The sequence below is a fragment of the Schistocerca serialis genome, chromosome 10 (genome assembly GCF_023864345.2).
Source record: "Schistocerca serialis cubense isolate TAMUIC-IGC-003099 chromosome 10, iqSchSeri2.2, whole genome shotgun sequence".
Taxonomy (NCBI): domain Eukaryota; kingdom Metazoa; phylum Arthropoda; class Insecta; order Orthoptera; family Acrididae; genus Schistocerca; species Schistocerca serialis.
In genome coordinates, this window is record NC_064647.1 from 78,521,718 (window position 1) to 78,541,290 (window position 19,573).

Sequence of the window (19,573 nt, forward strand, 5' to 3'; positions counted from 1 at the left end):
AGAATGCGCAGGCGCGAAAATTGCGCATGCGGAGTGATTTGCAGATAGATCGTACCATATTCAAACTCCCTCTGTTCCAGAGATTCGACAGGCAGTAGACCGCTCCATTCGCAACATCAACAGAACAGGCTCTGTTAACGGTATACTATGCCTTCCACATCGCTGGCAACGGGTTCTACCCAACGTTGGTGGCTGCTTCGAAGGACAGTAACAGGTGCAAACATGCAACTCTTTTATAACGGTTGTGAATAAATAGTTTCCACTATTTAAGTTCCAACCCTCGTACGTCGAATTTACATAACTGAATGGAAATGCCTTCTCTAGCCTAGGTGCAACAGGAGGAAGCTTAGATTTTGGTGGAAGGGACTAGTAACTCTGTAATATTTCATACTTCGAACTGTTTCGAATTTATGAGTATGGCATGTAGAGACATAACTGCATTAGTCCAGCAAAAATCGACTCAAGATCCATTTAATATAAAAATTGAAAAGCAGCAGGCACTCCTAAGCAAATATTAAACTGCACTAAGAAAAAAGCGTTCCCGTTTATAATATCAGCGTTACGCATTGGAAAATCGTAAAAAGGAGCGACATTCCGTACATCTGATGTGTTGTCGATAGCCCAGCGAAAACATGTCTGTGTTAAGTTTTCAGCTTAGACAAACCTTCGTAATGAATCAGTCGGAATCTATTAGTGAAAACAGTATCAAAATCGCTACAGAGGTTGTTGTTGTTGTGGTCCTCAGTCCCGAGACTGGTTTGATGCCGCTCTCCATGCTACTCTATCCTGTGCAAGCTTTTTCATCTCCCAGTACCTACTGCAACCTACATCCTTCTGAATCTGCTTTGTGTATTCATCTCTTGGTCTCCCTCTACGATTTTTACCCTCCACGCTCCCCTCCAATACTAAATTGGTGATCCCTTCATGCCTCAGAACCTGTCCTACCAACCGATCCCTTCTTCTGGTCAAGTTGCGCCACAAACTTCTCTTCTCCCCAATCCTATTCAATACCTCCTCATTAGCTATGTGATCTACCCATCTAATCTTCAGCATTCTTCTGTAGCTCCACATTTCGAAAGCTTCTATTCTCTTCTTGTCCAAACTATTTATCGTCCATGTTTCACTTCCATACATGGCTACACTCCATACAAATACTTTCAGAAATGACTTCCTGACACTTAAATCAATACTGGATGTTAACAAATTTCTCTTCTTCAGAAACGCTTTCCTTGCCATTGCCAGTCTACATTTTATATCCTCTCTACTTCGACCATCATCAGTTATTTTGCTCCCCAAATAGCAAAACTCCTTTCCTAATTTAAGTGGCTCATTTCCTAATCTAATTCCCTCAGCATCACCCGACTTAATTAGACTACATTCCATTATCCTTGTTTTGCTTTTGTTGATGTTCATCTTATATCCTCCTTTCAAGACACTATCCATTCCATTCAACTGCTCTTCCAAGTCCTTTGCTGTCTCTGACAGAATTACAATGTCATCGGCGAACCTCAAAGTTTTTATTTCTTCTCCATGAATTTTAATACCTACTCCGAATTTTTCTTTTGTTTCCTTTACTGCTTGCTCAATATACAGATTGAACAACATCGGGGAGAGGCTACAACCCTGTCTCACTCCCTTCCCAACCACTGCCTCCCTTTCATGCCCCTCGACTCTTATAACTACCATCTGGTTTCTGTACAAATTGTAAATAGCCTTTCGCTCCTTGTATTTTACCCCTGCCACCTTCAGAATTTGAAAGAGGGTATTCCAGTCAACATTGTCAAAAGCTTTCTCTAAGTCTACAAATGCTAGAAACGTAGGTTCGCCTTTCCTTAATCTTTCTTCTAAGATAAGTCGTAAGGTCAGTATTGCCTCACGTGTTCCAGTGTTTCTACGGAATCCAAACTGATCTTCCCCGAGGTTGGCTTCTACTAGTTTTTCCATTCGTCTGTAAAGAATTCGTGTTAGTATTTTGCAGCTGTGACTTATTAAGCTGATAGTTCGATAATTTTCACATCTGTCAACACCTGCTTTCTTTGGGATTGGAATTATTATATTCTTCTTGAAGTCTGAGGGTATTTCGCCTGTCTCATACATCTTCCTCACCAGATGGTAGAGTTTTGTCAGGACTGGCTCTCCCACGGCCGTCAGTAGTTCCAATGGAATATTGTCTACTCCGGGGGCTTTGTTTCGACTCAGGTCTTTCAGTGCTCTGTCAAACTCTTCACGCAGTATCATATCTCCCATTTCATCTTCATCTACATCCTCTTCCATTTCCATAATATTGTCCTCAAGTACATCGCCCTTGTATAGACCCTCTATATACTCCTTCCACCTTTCTGCTTTCCCTTCTTTGCTTAGAACTGGGTTTCCATCTGAGCTCTTGATATTCATACAATTCGTTCTCTTATCTCCAAAGGTCTCTTTAATTTTCCTGTAGGCGGTATCTATCTTACCCCTAGTGAGATAGGCCTCTACATCCTTACATTTGTCCTCTAGCCATCCCTGCTTAGCCATTTTGCACTTCCTGTCGATCTCATTTTTGAGACGTTTGTATTCCTTTTTGCCTGTTTCACTTACTGCATTTTTATATTTTCTCCTTTCATCAATTAAATTCAATATTTCTTCTGTTACCCAAGGATTTCTACTAGCCCTCGTCTTTTTACCTACTTGATCCTCTGCTGCCTTCACTACTTCATCCCTCAAAGCTACCCATTCTTCTTCTACTGTATTTATTTCCCCCATTCCTGTCAATTGCTCCCTTATGCTCTCCCTGAATCTCTGTACAACCTCTGGTTCTTTTAGTTTATCCAGGTCCCATCTCCTTAAATTCCCACCTTTTTGCAGTTTCTTCAGTTTTAATCTACAGGTCATAACCAATAGATTGTGGTCAGAGTCCACATCTGCCCCTGGAAATGTCTTACAATTTAAAACCTGGTTCCTAAATCTCTGTCTTACCATTATATAATCTATCTGATACCTTTTAGTATCTCCAGGGTTCTTCCATGTATACAACCTTCTTTCATGATTCTTAAACCAAGTGTTAGTTATGATTATGTTGTGCTCTGTGCAAAATTCTACCAGGCGGCTTCCTCTTTCATTTCTGTCCCCCAATCCATATTCACCTACTATGTTTCCTTCTCTCCCTTTTCCTACACTCGAATTCCAGTCACCCATGACTATTAAATTTTCGTCTCCCTTCACAATCTGAATAATTTCTTTTATTTCATCATACATTTCTTCAATTTCTTCGTCATCTGCAGAGCTAGTTGGCATATAAACTTGTACTACTGTAGTAGGTGTGGGCTTCGTATCTATCTTGGCCACAATAATGCGTTCACTATGCTGTTTGTAGTAGCTTACCCGCATTCCTATTTTCCTATTCATTATTAAACCTACTCCTGCTTTACCCCTATTTGATTTTGTATTTATAACCTGACCTGAAGTCTTGTTCCTCCTGCCACCGAACTTCACTAATTCCCACTATATCTAACTTTAACCTATCCATTTCCCTTTTTAAATTTTTAACCTACCTGCCCGATTAAGGGATCTGACATTCCACGCTCCGATCCGTAGAACGCCAGTTTTCTTTCTCCTGATAACGACATCCTCTTGAATAGTCCCCGCCCGGAGATCCGAATGGGGGACTATTTTACCTCCGGAATATTTTACCCAAGAGGACGCCATCATCATGTAATCATACAGTAAAGCTGCATGCCCTTGGGAAAAATTACGGCTGTAGTTTCCCCTTGCTTTCAGCCGTTCGCAGTACCGGCACGGCAATGCCATTTTGGTTATTGTTACAAGGCCAGATCAGTCAATCATCCAGACTGTTGCCCTTGCAACTACTGAAAAGGCTGCTGCCCCTCTTCAGGAACCACACGTTTGTCTGGCCTCTCAACAGATACCCCTCCGTTGTGGTTGCACCTGCGGTACGGCTATCTGTATCGCTGAGGCACGCAAGCCTCCCCACCAACGGCAAGGTCCATGGTTCATGGGGGGGGGCTACAGAGGTATCTGAGTTTAATCTGCCCATCATCATCACATCATCACCATCATCATCATCAGCCAATTCAATCATTAAATGATGTGGCCTCTTCGAGTCGTAGATTCAAGTAGGCTTTCAGCAGTCTTCTCCAAGTGGGACGGTCTTGGGCAGTTCTCTGCCAGGTGTTACCAACGATCTTCTTGATGTCTTTGTCCCATCTGTCTGGTGGTGTTCCTCCAGGCCTCCGGTTCTCTCTCGGACTCCACTCCAGTACTAGCTTCGTCCATCTGTTGTCTTTTCTTCTTGCGACGTGGTCAGACCACTGCCATTTCTAGGAACCTACTGTCTCTAAGATGTCATTAACCTTCGTCACAGACCGGATGTCATCTGTCCTTTTCCTATCCTTTCTTGTATAGCCCAGCATTGATCTCTCCGTGGCTCTCTGTGCTGTCCTATGTTTCCTTTTGTAAATGAGTTCAGTGTCCATGTCTCGCAGCCATACGTCATCACAGGAAGAATGCTTTGATCAAATACTGCTTTCTTCAGATTTACTGGCATTTTTAATCTGAATACTGTTGAATTCTTCCCAAATGCTTGCCAGCCAAGCTTGATGCGTCGATAGATTTCTGGCCTTATGTCTCCATATTTATAATCTGGCCAAGATAGACATATTCACTGACCTCTTCTAATAGACTGTCCTTGACTTTCACATCTCCAGCTGGGGCCCATTTGTTGGACATTACTTTTGTTTTGGATAGGTTCATGTTCAAGCCAACCAGCTGACATTCCGATGCAAGATCTGTAACTAAGTTTTGGAGCTCTGCGAAGTCTTTGGCCAGTAAGGCAATAACATCAGCAAATCTCAAGTTGGTAAGCCTTCTTCCATTAATTCTAATTCCCTTACCTTCCCAACTCAGCTTTGACATAGTCATTTCCAATACAGCAGAGAACAGTTTTGGGGAGATGGGATCGCCTTGCTTGACACCCCTCATGATACGTAATTCTTGAGTTGATTCGCCGATGTTAACATAAGCTGAAGAATTCTTGTAGATTTTCCTGAGCACATCAATGTATGCTGCTCCCACTCCTTGCTAATCTGCGGGGGCGGGGGGAGGGGGGTGGACTGTATACTGAGGTGACGTAAGAGTAATGATATAGCGATATGCACGTATGCACATGGCAGTAAACGAGATATAAAAGGGCTGTAGTGCATGGGCAGAGCTGTCATTTGTATTCAGGTGATTCAGGTGAAACTGTTTCCGAATTGATTATGGCGGCATGGCGGGAATCAACAGACTTCGAAAGCGGAACAGTAGCTGTAGCTAGAAGCGTGAGACATTCCGTTTCGGAAGTCGTTAAGGAATTCAATATTCCGCGATCCACAGTGTCAAGTGTGTGCCAAAAAAATCAGATTTCAGGCATTACCCCGCACTACGGGCAAGGCAGTGGCCGATGGCCTTCACTTAACGACCGAGAGTAGCTGCATTTGTCGGTGCTAATAGACAAGCAACACTGCGTGACACCAGTGTGGGACGTACGACAAAAGTATCTGTTAGGATAGTGTGGCGAAATCTGGCGTTAATGGGCTCTGGCAGCAGACGACCGACGCGAGTGCGTTGGAAAACCGTGGCCTGGTTAGAGGAGTCCAAATTTCGGTTGGTAAGAGCTGACGGTAGGGTACGAGTGTAGCGCAGACTCCACGAAGTCATGGGCCCAAGTTGTCAACAAGGCACTGTGTAAGCTCGTCGTGGCTCCGTAGTAGCGTGTGTGAACTGCGTCCTTTGATACAATTGAACCAACCATTGGCTGGAAATGGTTATGTTCGGTTGCTTGGACACCAGTAATCGGCAGTCACGGGCTTTATGTTCCCAAATAACTATGGAATTTTTATGGATGAGAATGCGTCATTTCATTGAGCCACAATTGTCCGCGAATGGTTTGAAGAACATTTTGGACATTTCGAGGGAATGATTTGGCCATTCAGAGCACTCGAAATGAATCTCATCGAAGACTTACGGTACATAATCGAGAGCTCACTTCCTGCACAAAATCCTGTACCAGCAACACATTGAAAATTATGAAAGGCTATAAAGGAGCATTGTTCAATATTTCCGTAGGGGACTTCCATCGACTCGTTGAGTCCATGCCACACCAAGTTGCTGCACTTGAGTCGGGCAAAAGCAAGTCAGACAAGATATTAGGAGGTAGCCCATGAATTTTGTACCTCAATGTGTATCTGTAGATGTATAGAATAATATGAACCTCCGTCATGAAATTTTATTTGGTACGAGTGTATCATGTATTAATATTCTTCATAACAATTATTTAGTGTTTAATATGGCGAGGGGCCAGCGGCCTTGCCGCAGTGGTAACACCGGTTCCCGTCAGATCACCAGAGTTAAGCGCTCTCGGGCTGGGCTAGCACTTGGATGGGTGACCATCCGGTCTGCCGAGCGCTGTTGGCAGGCGGGTGTGTACTCAGCCCTTGTGAGGTAAACTGAGCAGCTACTTGACTGAGAAGTAGCGGCTCCGGTCTCGTAAACACATACGGCTGGGAGAGCGGTGTGCTGACCACATGACCCTCCATATCCGTATCGAGTGACGCCAGTCGGTGAGGATGACACGGCGACCGGTCGGTTCTTTTGGGCCTTCGTGGCCTGTGCGGGAGGAGTTTAGGTTTTAATATATGGCGAGGACTTGAAACAATACTTTATTCCCATGACTGTTGGCGAGTAGTAGGATTTGCATGGAGCAGCACCAAAGCCATCTAGCGGCCACCACGCTAGCTAAGCACCGAGTCGCCTCCCAGACTTGTAAAAACTATCAGCCAGAGAATCAGTATTATTATTACGGTGTCCGCCCCGGTAGCTGAGTGGTCAGCGTGACAGACTGTCAATCCTAAGGGCCCGGGTTCGATTCCCGGCTGGGTCGGAAATTTTCTCCGCTCATGGACTGGGTGTTGTGTTGTCCTAATCATCATCATTTCATCCCCATCGACACGCAGGTCGCCGAAGTGGCGTCAAATCGAAAGACCTGCACCAGGCGAACGGTCTACCCGACGGGAGGCCCTAGCCACACGACATTTCCATTTTTATTTTTACGGTCAAAACTTCTCCACCTCCATAACCATATTTGTATGGTTTTGTGGTAACGTATTTCTACAGTGCGTTTCATCATTGGGTATTGTACTATGATAAACATGACAACTCTCAGCTATCTGTCTTCATTCTTGGCTGGCTCTGAGCACTATGGGACTTAACGTCTGAGGTCACTAGTCCCCTAGAACTTAGAACCTTAACTAACCTAAGGACATCACACACATCCATGCCCGAGGCAGGATTCGAACCTGCGACCGTAGCGGTCGCGCGGGTCCAGATGTAGCGCCTAGAACCGCTCGGCCACCCCGGCGGCGCTGTCATTATTCTTCTGGCTGATTCGATGCGATGTCAGTGTTCGGAATACACTTTGGTAATAAAGTGCTGTACGACTTTCTTTAAATTGATTCTAATATTTCTGTAATTTATTCTTCCTTTTCCTTTGAAACTTCATCCAGTTTTCTTTCATGATCATTACAAAGATCCTCTACTTGGCTTACTACCACTACCTGTTGAAGCGTAAGTTTAAAAGTTTCTTGCTGTAATTGCAAGGTACTAAGATTTCCCGTCAATTTTTCTATAGACTCAGGACTATACTTCTAATGGTAGTTATCAAGTCTGAGTTCCCCTGAGGTACGGTTTCTAGTTGAGGTGGCAACTCTTTGATCACCTGACTGGCAGCCAGATCTGACAGGTCAAATCGCCATGTTTGCCGCTTCGTTCCTCTCTGTCTCTGATTCACAGTAGTCATTTTATTTTTTAGTTCCTAGAATAACTGCATGATAGGAACTTGTGCTCCTTTATCAGATCCAGCAATACTTTCACTGCTGGCCGCAGTGGCAGTGCGGTTAAAGGCGCTGCAGTCTCGAGCCGCAAGACCGCTACGGTCGCAGGTTCGAATCCTGCCTCGGGCATGGATGTTTGTGATGTCCTTACGTTAGTTAGGTTTAACTAGTTCTAAGTTCTAGGGGACTAATGACCTCAGCAGTTGAGTCCCATAGTGCTCAGAGCCATTTCAACCAATACTTTCTCTTGCAGTCGGCGACGTAACTTCACTAGTCGCAGCTGTAACGTTACTTGTGTTTTTAGTGTCTAATTCGCCATCCCCCACCTGATCCAATTCAGTCTCTGGATTTACTCAAGCAATTATATTTAGCTGTTTTCTCGCTGTAACCATATTTATGTACAGTACATAACAGTTTGTGGGAACTTTTGCTGGTCGCGATGCGGCATGTACGTAAACAGTTTACAGATATGTTCGTTTTGTAAATTAAAACCGCCTTTCCTTGCTGCAACGTGTTTTATTTCTTCCATACGCATTCTCCTTTTACTTAAAGGCATCTTCAGTGGGATTCAGAACGATGCAGTTTTTTTCATTTGTAATACACTGATCAGCCAGAACATCATGTCCCCCTTTGGCACGGATAACAGCGGCGACGCGTCGTGGCATGGAAGCAGTGAGGCCTTGGTAGTTTGCTGGAGGGAGTTGGCATCATGTCTGCACACACAAGGCACCTAATTCCCATAAATTCCGGGTATGGGGGCCACGTTCGCACACATCTCAGATGTGTTCGATCAGATTGAGATCTGGAGAGTTGTGCGGCCAGCACACAAATTGGAACTCACCACTTTGTCCCTCGGACCACTCCATCACAGTCCTGGCCTTGTGACATGGAGCATTATCTTGCTGAAAAATGCCACAACCGTCGTCATGAAAAGAGGTAATTCGTCTGCAATCAGTGTACGATACTCCTCGGCCGCGTCATTTCCTTGCACGAGCTCAACTCGACCCATGGATGCCCCCGTGAATGTTCCTGAGAGCATAGTGGAGGTGCCGCCTGCTTGTACCCATCCCGCAGCACAGCTGTCAAGGAGTTCTTCCCCTGAAAGACAACACAGTCGCACCGTCCATCGGCATGATGAAGAAGGTATCGGGATTCATCAGGCCATGTAACGCTCTGCCACTGCGCCAACGTCCAGTTCCGATGGCCACGTGCCCATATCAGTCGCTGTTGCCGATGTCGTGGCGTTAACATTGCCGCATGCATGGGTCGTCGGTTGCGGAGGCCCATCGCTAGGAGTGTTCGGTGCAGTATGCATTCAGACCTTATTATATCTCTTAAAAAAAGTAATGTAACTATTTATTTAGAGGAAACACTCTCCTAGTAAATCTGTTTGTCCTTTGATTTATCGTGATCTGTTACTGATTTTTAGTGTAGTTAGTTTTTACTTTTAGCTTTCAAAAAAATACAAAAGAGATATAATAAGCAAAATAATTAATTTCGTAGGTTGCCAATTACGTATTATATCTGGTTTTATCGAGCGCCAGGCTCCCTACAAATTACTGTAAATGCAATAGCGTAGTATTACTCAGCTCCAGTTCACTATCCCAGAAAATAGACAAGTTTTAATAAAATTATTTCACTGGACTACTTCAATTAATCTCACTGAATATTTTTACACAATTTCTTCCGCTCCGGCCTATCAGACATTGTGCTGTGAAAAAATATTTTCAAATGTACCGCGTAATGGCGGCTAATTGTTAACAATCAGAGATCACTGTTACTCGCTCCGCAGTAGCTGGAAACATGCTAAATAATTCTCATTAAATATTCTTTTCATAAGATAAATGTGGCGTAGGTTCTTGAAATATCACACGGAGATCACTTTATACTAATATATTCTTACTAGGGCACAGTTTACACCATTAAATATTTGCAATTACGTTACGACAGAAACAAATGCTAGCGCAGCACAGTAGCTTCCGTACCTTATTCCAGCTAACACCAGAACGAACAGAACAAAACAGACTAGACACAAGAATGAACATTGCATTGTGTTTTATACTCTTACACAGATGATAATACGTCTTTTAATTACTTACACATTATAATCTCATACACTAAAAATAATGTCTTTTTTGCATCTAACGATATATATTGTATATTTTTACAGTTAGTGTTATTACCTTTCGCAGATAAATCGATGTTTGCAATTCATTTTCGGTCACATACAGTCATTTTTATTTATGTTTCACCTCGATAAGGGTGAATATTGCAAAAGGGACACTACAACCTTCTTGTAATCTGTCCGGCATTAAAGTCTGGTGTTAGTTCCACCACAGTTCGCTGCCTGTCCTGTTTCACCAGTCTTCCCAGCCTGCGAAGTCCGACATCTGTGATGAGCGGAGGCTGCCCAACCGCACGACGTCTGTGCGTGGTTTCTCCTTGGTTTCGCCACGTGTTGAAGACACTCATCACAGGACTCCTCCAACACCCGACTGCTCGAGCCTAACCTCCGGACCGTCAACAATCTGCCCTCGGTCAAACACAGATACATCGCACACCTTCCCCATTCCACACACGGACATCAAGCTCACTGATACTACATGCACCGTGCGTGTGTCTGACTAGCAGGCGTTCCTCGCCACGTGACGCTGCTGTTGCCTGGACGTGTTTATATCGATAGTAAGTCGGTGGTCATAATGTTCTGGCTGATCACTATGTTTGTTGATTATAAAACATTTCACCTCTCGCTCTTCACGTAAATAAGTCGGTACTTACAGTTCTTCGCTTTTCTGATTGGTATCCGCATTTCTTCTCATCTGGTCACTGTATCTGAATTTCCTTTTATATGGTCACATGCTGAAGATTGCACTGTAACTTTACTTACGAAACGTAAGCAGGTTTTTACGTTCCGAGCATTTTTCTTCGCAATTTTCATATTGTTTGCTCTTACTGCTGTGGCGCCGGAAGCAGACTTGTTAACTTACAGATGGTATTTGCGCGCAGCCCAACACTGAAGGCTTCTTTGAGAGACAAATGCCAATCGCTATTAAACGCTGCGCTTGCCTAATTATGAATACCCGCCATGTTGTGACCTTTTTTACAAAATGTGCAATAATTACATTATAATTACATATTTCACCATTCACTCCATTTTCTACTTTTAAAGCCTCAAATAAAGAGATTTCAGTGCTACAGAAAGCAGAACTAGGGGGAGTGAGCGGTACATTATCTTACTTGTGATGCAGCTGCTAATAGTGATATCTTCAAATGGTTCAAATGGCTCTGAGCAATATGGGACTTAACTTCTGAGGTCATCAGTCCCCTAGAACCTAGCACTACATAAACCTAACTAACCTAAGGACATCACACACATCCATGCCCGAGGCAGGATTCGAAACTGCGACCGTAGCGGTTGCGCGGTTCCAAACTGTAGCGCCTAGAACCGCACGGCCATCCCGGCCAGCTAGTAATATCTTCGCAAGAATTTATTGAGTGTATTATTTTTTATTCATTTCTTTAAATCTGTTGCTGCTTTTCAGTAAAATTTCGTTCTCTTTTAATTTTTATGAACTTTTTAATATTAATACGTACAGTCAGTTAGGGTAACTTGGTAACAATTTTTACCATTACACACAAAATGAATTACACATCACAATCGACAATGTAACATTTTACATCTATATTTATTGAGTGCTTGGGGAAATAAATATGTGTACTAACTGTGCCGTACACCGTAAAATTTCAATTTCAATACTAGTAAAAAGTTTCACTATCATTCAGCATAACTTTAGATCAGCCTTAAAAAAGAAAAAAAACGTATTAATGGTCTGCGTAGATTTGGAACCTACCAGACGAAAATCAGGTGTTAATAACAAGTACAAACAAGCAATGTTAATACAGTACTGAAAGTTTACTTCGAAATATCGAGATATCTGTATCGCAGTGTTAATTCCGCACTGCAAGTTTACTATGAAATACCGAGATATCTGTATCGACTCGGGATTGTTCAACTTAACTGTCGCTAGAAGCTCTCTTCACAACCAACGCACTTAAAGGATAACTCCAAGCTTAAGAGCTTGTAGGAAGTTGGAAAGACAACTGCAATATCAATTAGAAACCACAGAGGTAACAAAACTGTTACTACTAGTACAAAGTAATGCAAGTAGGAGGAGGAGCAGCGATTTCAAACTAAAGTTGTAAGTGGTACAAAGGTACCCTGACTGGCAAAAAGTTACCCTGATTGACTGTACGTCTAGTTATGTTATACGAAAAAGAAATAAATAGTAATGAAATATACATATTTTGGAATAAAATTACATATTCAAGACACTCAGGATCTATTTTAATAGTCCTACGAACGGTCGCAAGTTTAATTCATCATAACTATTTAGAACCGGCTTTAAAATTATATGAGAAAATATCTTTTTCTCAGAATAACTGGCTTGGCTTCGTATTTTCGCTACCTTGAAGATTTCGAAAATCTCAAGTGTGCTAATTTGATTTGCACTGGGCTGTCGGACTTTTTTAACGAAATTATATGTAAGCTCTCAATCACTGCAGTTCGTGGTTCTATTAGTGATATGGCCTTAGTGGCGGCTACGTATACTTCGTGCAAGTCGGTTATTGCCGTTCACACAGAAAGACTCACCCACATTTCGTTACAAAACCTGTTTAAAACATACAAAGGGTAACATTAGTATAAACGGAAGGCAGTTAGACAATATTTGGACAAAAAAGAGTGACTAGTTTCACTTAACGAAACTGATATAAACATGTGCGTCATAACAGTACAAACTTCACTCTAAGCACTATGGGACTTAACATCTAAGGTCATCAGTCCCCTAGACTTAGAACTACTTAAACCTAACTAACCCAAGTACATCACACACATCCATTCTCGAGGCAGGATTCGAACCTGTGACCGTAGCAGCAGCGCGGTTCCGGACTGAAGCTCCTAGAACCGCTCGGCCACAGCGGCCGGTTACAATACAAGCCCAGGAGTACGAAAGATAACGGAGCAAGTGACAGAACAAGAAATACAAAGACTGAGGTTGCGTCAATGAGGTAATGTAATTTGTACCCCTTCCTCCAGATTTTGAAACACTATGAACTAATATTGGATTCGTACGTAACTTTGAAGCGTTTTGCCGTAAGTGTAGTAAACGCGACATATACACAGAGACTTTGGTCATCGATAATGTATTCTCCTTCACTGTTTACAACAGTCTGCCAGCCCTGGGATAGCTTTGCGATTCCGCGACTGTAGAAACCACGTGGATTTGAGGCGAAGAATTCGTCGAGCAATGTTGGGAGTGCATTTTAATCGGAAAAGGAAGTTCCTTAAGGGTTGTTCAATAGAGAGTGTTAAAGGTGAACATTAGGGGGCACAACATCATGTGAACAAGGTGGGTGTGGAATGACTTCCCAAACCAACTCCTGTGTAGTGTTTTTTGTCAATCTAGTGGTTGTTCTTGGACTGCGTCTTCTGTCTTCGTTTTGACTATAAAGTTCAGCACTGATGGTTAAACCTCAGGGAGGCAATTCGTAGTACACCACACAGTCGTCTTTTCACCGGATGCGTGAAGTTATCCATTGTGCATGCGCGCTAGTGCTTGCTCCCGGAGCTGCTGCATTCTTTTGGCTCAACTATTCGTTATGTTAGCATAACGACAATATTTCTCGTCACCAGTAACGACGGAAGATAGGAATCTCCGGTGGTGCTCACGACCTAGTTGACGACGACCAAACATACACTGCTGGCCATTAAAATTGCTACACCACGAAGATGACGTGCTACAGACGCGAAATTTAACCGACAGGAAGGACATGCTGTGATATGCAAATGATTAGCTTCTCAGATCATTCACACAAGGTTGGCGCCGATGGCGAAACCTACAACGTGCTGACAAGAGGAAAGTTTCCAACCGATTTCTCATACACAAACAGCAGTTGACCGGCGTTGCCTGGTGAAACGTTGTTGTGATGCCTCGTGTAAGGAGGAGAAATGCGTACCATCACGTTTCCGACTTTGATAGACGTCGGATTGTAGCATATCGCGATTCCGGTCTATCGTATCGCGACATTGCTGCTCGCGTTGGTCGAAATCCAATGACTGTTAGCAGAATATGGAATCGGTGGGTTCAGGAGGGTAATACGGAACGCCGTGCTGGATCCCAAAACAGTCGAGATAACAGGCATCTTAACCGCATGGCTGTAAAGGATCGTGCAGCCACGTATCGATCCCTGAGTCAACAGATGGGGACGTTTGCAAGACAACAACCATCTGCACGAACAGTTCGACGACGTTTGCAGCAGCATGGACTATCAGCTCGGAGACCATGGCTGCGGTTACCCTTGACGCTGCATCACAGACAGGGGCGCCTCAACGACGAACCTGGGTGCACGAACGGCAAAACGTCATTTTTTCGGATGAATGCAGGTTCTGTTTACAGCATCATGATGGTCGCATCCGTGTTTGGCGACATCACGGTGAACGCACATTGGAGGCGTATATTCGTCATCGCCATACTGGCGTATCACCCGGCGTGATGCTATGGGGTGCCATTGGTTACACTTCTCCGTCACCTTCGCATTGACGGCACTTTGAATAGTGGACATTACATTTCAGATGTGTTACGATCCGTGGCTCTACCCTTCATTCAATCCTTCCGAAACCCAACATTTCAGTAGGATAATGCATGACGGCATGTTCTCGATACAGAAAATGTTCGACTGCTGTCCTAGCCAGCACATTCCCCAGCTTTCTCACCAATTGAAAACGTCTGGTCAGTGGTGGCGGAGCAACTGGTTCGTCACAACACGCCGGTCACTACTCTTGATGAACTGTGGTATCGTGTTGAAGCTGCATGTGCAGCTGTACCTGTACACGCCATCCATCCTCTGCGTGACTCAATGTCCAGGCGTATCAAGGCCGTTATTACGGCCAGAGGTGGTTGTTCTGGGTACTGATTTCTCAGGATCTATGCACCCAAATTGCGTGAAAATTTAATCACATGTCAATTCTAGTATAATATATTTGTCCAATGAATACCCGTTTATCATCTTCATTTCTCCTTAGTGTAGCAATTTTAATTGCCAGTAGTGTAGATGTGCATACAGCCATCCATTGATTTTTGTGTTTTTGGCTTCAAGTATGCGGTACCCATACATCCAATTTTTTTAACCTTTCCCATTGCATGCATATATCGTACGATGGCGGAATGGTCACAATTCATCACATTTGCGAGTTCTCGATCACACTCATTATGGTGTAACGCGTTACAACTATCTTCATCAAATTCCGAAGGTCTCCCTGAACGTGGAGAGTCACTAATGCCAAAACGGTCCTCTTGAAAACGAGAAAACCAGTTTCTTGTTGTGATCTGTCCAGTGGCATTATCCACACACATGCCGTAAATGTTTCTGTCTGTCTCCGCTGCTGTCATCGCTCTATTGAACTGAAACAAATGAATATCTCGGATTCCGATTTCAGCACTTCGTACTCCATTTTCTAGTATCCATAGCTCCACTCACCATTTCCGAAAGACGAAATGACAGTTTCAGTCAAACGGAGTCAGTGAAATACAAATAAAAAATGGTAATCGATAAATAAACCAACAGCAAATGGAATACCAACATACAAAACAAAAACACTACGAACTTATGCACCAACCTAATATTTTACAAAAAAGTCTTCTCAGTAATGGCTCAGTGCATAATTAATTCATGATAGTTGGTGCAAGTACTAGTAGCCCAAGAAAAACAAGAAAAAAGATTAACATATGGTTATGCTCAACTGTCAAGTGCTTTGCACGTTTGACTATCTCTCTTTCTTTCTCTAGCCCCCCACTTTCCCTCTCCCTCCCTCTCTCTCTCTCTCTCTCTCTCTCTCTCTCTCTCTCTCTCTCTCTCTCTGTTTCTTTCTACATCTACATCTACATCTACATCTACATCTACATTGATATTCCGCAAGCCACCCAACGGTGTGTGGCGGAGGGCACTTTACGTGCCACTGTCATTACCTCCCTTTCATGTTCCAGTCGCGTATGGTTCGCGGGAAGAACGACTGTCTGAAAGCCTCCGTGCGCGCTCTAATCTCTCTAATTTTACATTCGTGATCGCCTCGGGAGGTATAAGTAGAGGGAAGCAATATATTCGATACCTCATCCAGAAACGCACCCTCTCGAAACCTGGCGAGCAAGCTACACCGCGATGCAGAGCGCCTCTCTTGCAGAGTCTGCCACTTGAGTTTGCTAAACATCTCCGTAACGCTATCGCGGTTACCAAATAACCCTGTGACGAAACGCGCCGCTCTTCTTTGGATCTTCTCTATCTCCTCCGTCAACCCGATCTGGTACGGATCCCACACTGATGAGCAATACTCAAGTATAAGTCGAACGAATGTTTTGTAAGCCACCTCCTTTGTTGATGGACTACATTTTCTAAGCACTCTCCCAATGAATCTCAACCTGGTACCCGTCTTACCAACAATTAATTTTATATGATCATTCCACTTCAAATCGTTCCGCACGCATACTCCCAGATATTTTACAGAAGTAACTGCTACCAGTGTTTGTTCCGCTATCATATAATCATACAATAAAGGATCCTTCTTTCTATGCCTCTGCCTCTGTCTCTGAAATCACATAAAGCATCCAATCAATCTGAGAAGTTTCAATTCGACTCCTCCTTCCTTTCTGAGTGTTTCACTTTTTTTGTTAGACAGTGTATGTATAAGTATTGGTTGATAATTTCTGTGGCAATGTACAGAAGGCCATGGAAAGTATGGACCTGCTGGGAAAAGATATTTTTCGTTTGTTTTCTTTTTTTTCGTGAGATTCCGTCTGTGGGAGGTAAATGAACTAGTGATACCACTGGTCTATCCAACACAGAGCTTATCATCTGCCGATTCAGACTAAGCGCCGCTTTGCATTTTGCGAACCACGGCATAGGGCTACCTAGCGGGGCGGTTATGGCTGAAACAACCGGTTTTCGGTCACATCTTTTTTCTTTTTTTCAGCGTCAGTTTAACCGATCACTTAAAACAGCTCAAAATAACCGATTCCTGAAACATCCGATTTTACGTTTTTTATTGTTATTAATTCGTGTAGCAAACGTAGAAATCGTACAAATATTGAAAAATTTTGGCTCGCCCAAATTCTATATACATAGGGGAAAAGAATTAAATAGGCAAAAAAATACAGTCTATCCACAGTTCACTGTATTCCTCGAAAGTGATAAGCGCTTTACTTATAGAAAAAAAATCGCCAGTAAAATCAAAATGTTTTGAAACGACGCTCAAAAATCATGGTGTAATCGGGTATCATACTACTATTTGGGCATTACGAAAAGTAAGTGCTAAACGGCGATCCTAACAGTTTACTGTATGGGCATCCACAGCCAAACCTTTGCATGTCGAATAAAACCACTGCAGGTGTTGTAAACACTTCGATAAAGGATTTATAACAGTTGCAGTGGTTTTTATTCAGCTTGTTAAAGGAAGAAAACGAGGTTGAAGAACCCTGTTTTTCGTGTTAGTTTGTCCATTTTCAACGGCTACAATCAGATCAAGGCAACGTATACACAGGTTGCTAATTTCTATTTTTATTCTTAACTATGACGGAACTGTCAAGTTATAAGTTTACTGCTTATATTAAGTCACAAGTTTGTTGTGGCTTCTCCTGTTTTTAATATTTTAAAACAAGTGTAGCATTGTAATTCATTGATACAGCATTCCGCAAAAACTTCCAGATTAGGGATGGTGCTGTTCTGTTATTCAAATGATGTCCAACAATGACAGTGATGAACCACCATGTAGACTAAACGGGCGCAACTCTTGCACATTGCATGTACGCGCTTATCGTCTAAGAGGCCACGTCACGTGGTAGCAGGTACATCATTGTCTCAGCAATGCTGTACCAATTCTTATACCATGTGTTTGTTGCTCGCTTCTGTCGGTGTTCTCATTAAAACACCACTGGTCGCTTTTCCATATCCTATAATAACGCAATATTTCAAAGCATTGCAAATCTTACGATTACAAATTACTCATTCTATAATAAAGGTTTATTTAAAAATAAAAAATTCTAGCACTATTGCTACGGCCTGGTTAATTGGGCAAATCAAAACTTGTTACACACTACGTGATCAAAACTATCCGAACATCTGGACGAAAAGGTCCGTGGAGCTTTCACCCGTAATACTGGAATTCAGTTTGGTGTTGCCCCTCCTTTATCTTCGATTAGAGTTTATACCCTCGCAGGCTAGCATGTAATAAGGTGCTTGGAAATAACTTGGAGTGTGATTTTTTTTTTTTTTTTTTTTTTTTTTTAATGGACTTGTAGTCCGGGGTGATATGTTACAATACAGCATCACCGGTCTATTGCGGTCTAACTGTGTTGGTGAGCCAGTAAATTTCCACTGTGCAGTGACTGCGTCACTGCAATTCACTTTGGAGGTGTGGCGGTGGGACTTGTAGTCCCGTACCACCCTCTGACGGTGATAGTACTACATGAGTCAGGCAGAATTTATTGTCTAACATGGGCAGGTGAATGTTGGAGTGTGAACGATGCGCCTAAGTAATGTAATATGATTATAATATTCCGGCTGCGAGTACCAGCGATGATGCACTATCGCAATTTGATACGACAACGCTCTTTGCTCTGACGACAATGTTCTTTGCTGAAAAAAAAGAGGAGCATCTACGTTTTCTTGTAATTGTTGGAGATGAGAAATGCCGATTGGACATGGTCCTTTTTTTAGGTCAGATAAGCTTGCATATAGAATTAATCTGAAGTGCAGACGTCAACATATAATCGCAATTATCAAGAGCAGAAATTGAAATTGTGGGAAAAAGAAGGTAAATATCGTTTACGAACCTTTATTCTATGTTGGATCCTCGGACCTTCATTAGTGTTTTTAGCAACACAGTGCGTAATGATTTCTTCGCGAATTTACAATACTGGGCGAATCTGCTACTATCACGGTCCGAACGACGCGCAATTTTAAAAAATTCATGTGTATATTTGTACTGCTTTTATGTGTGTATTCTGAATCTATGTGGGTCGTGTGAAGACTTTTTGTTTAGTGATTTATGGTTAGGACACGCGCCCAGTCGAGAATGGAACGGGTACAGAATACAACGGACAATACTCAATCAGTTGAGGAAGTTCTTTCCACTGATAGTTCAGTACCTGTAATGACCACAGCTAACATTAAAGATTTGCTACATGGTATATCCCAAGCGGTGCAGACGTTAACTGCAAATCAACAACCGATCTCTGCCAAAGTGCAATCTATAGCAACTGAACAGTCTAGGAAAGCTTCCGCACAAGAATCTATGGCAGCAGAACAAGACAAAACTTCTACTATAGTTCATACTGTAGCAATAGAACAGGCAAGTCTCTCTGCTAAACAAGACGGTCTCGTTAAGCAGCAGGAGGCACTAGTAACTGAACAAGCCAATATCAGGCTAACTGTGCAGTATATTGCTATGGTTGAGTCATTGCCAACCAAACAAGATGTTGAGAGTTTGAGATGCGAAGTTATCTAGCTACGGAAATGGCAAATCTTAAGCTATCCCAGGAGGAAGTTCCTGAGGAAATCTTCAAAATCCAAACCGAAGTAAAAGATGTTACTACAACAGTAGATTCTCTTGTATCCAAATTGGAACTTGTTAAATCAGTTTAAGTCGCAGTTATAGA

The 19,573-nt window shown here is 42.9% G+C and overlaps 1 pseudogene; it reads left to right on the forward strand.

The window, feature by feature from the left end:
* The first annotated feature begins 6,335 nt into the window (after positions 1–6,335).
* Positions 6,336–6,453, forward strand: LOC126425599 (5S ribosomal RNA; annotated as a pseudogene).
* The last annotated feature ends 13,120 nt before the right edge of the window (positions 6,454–19,573 follow it).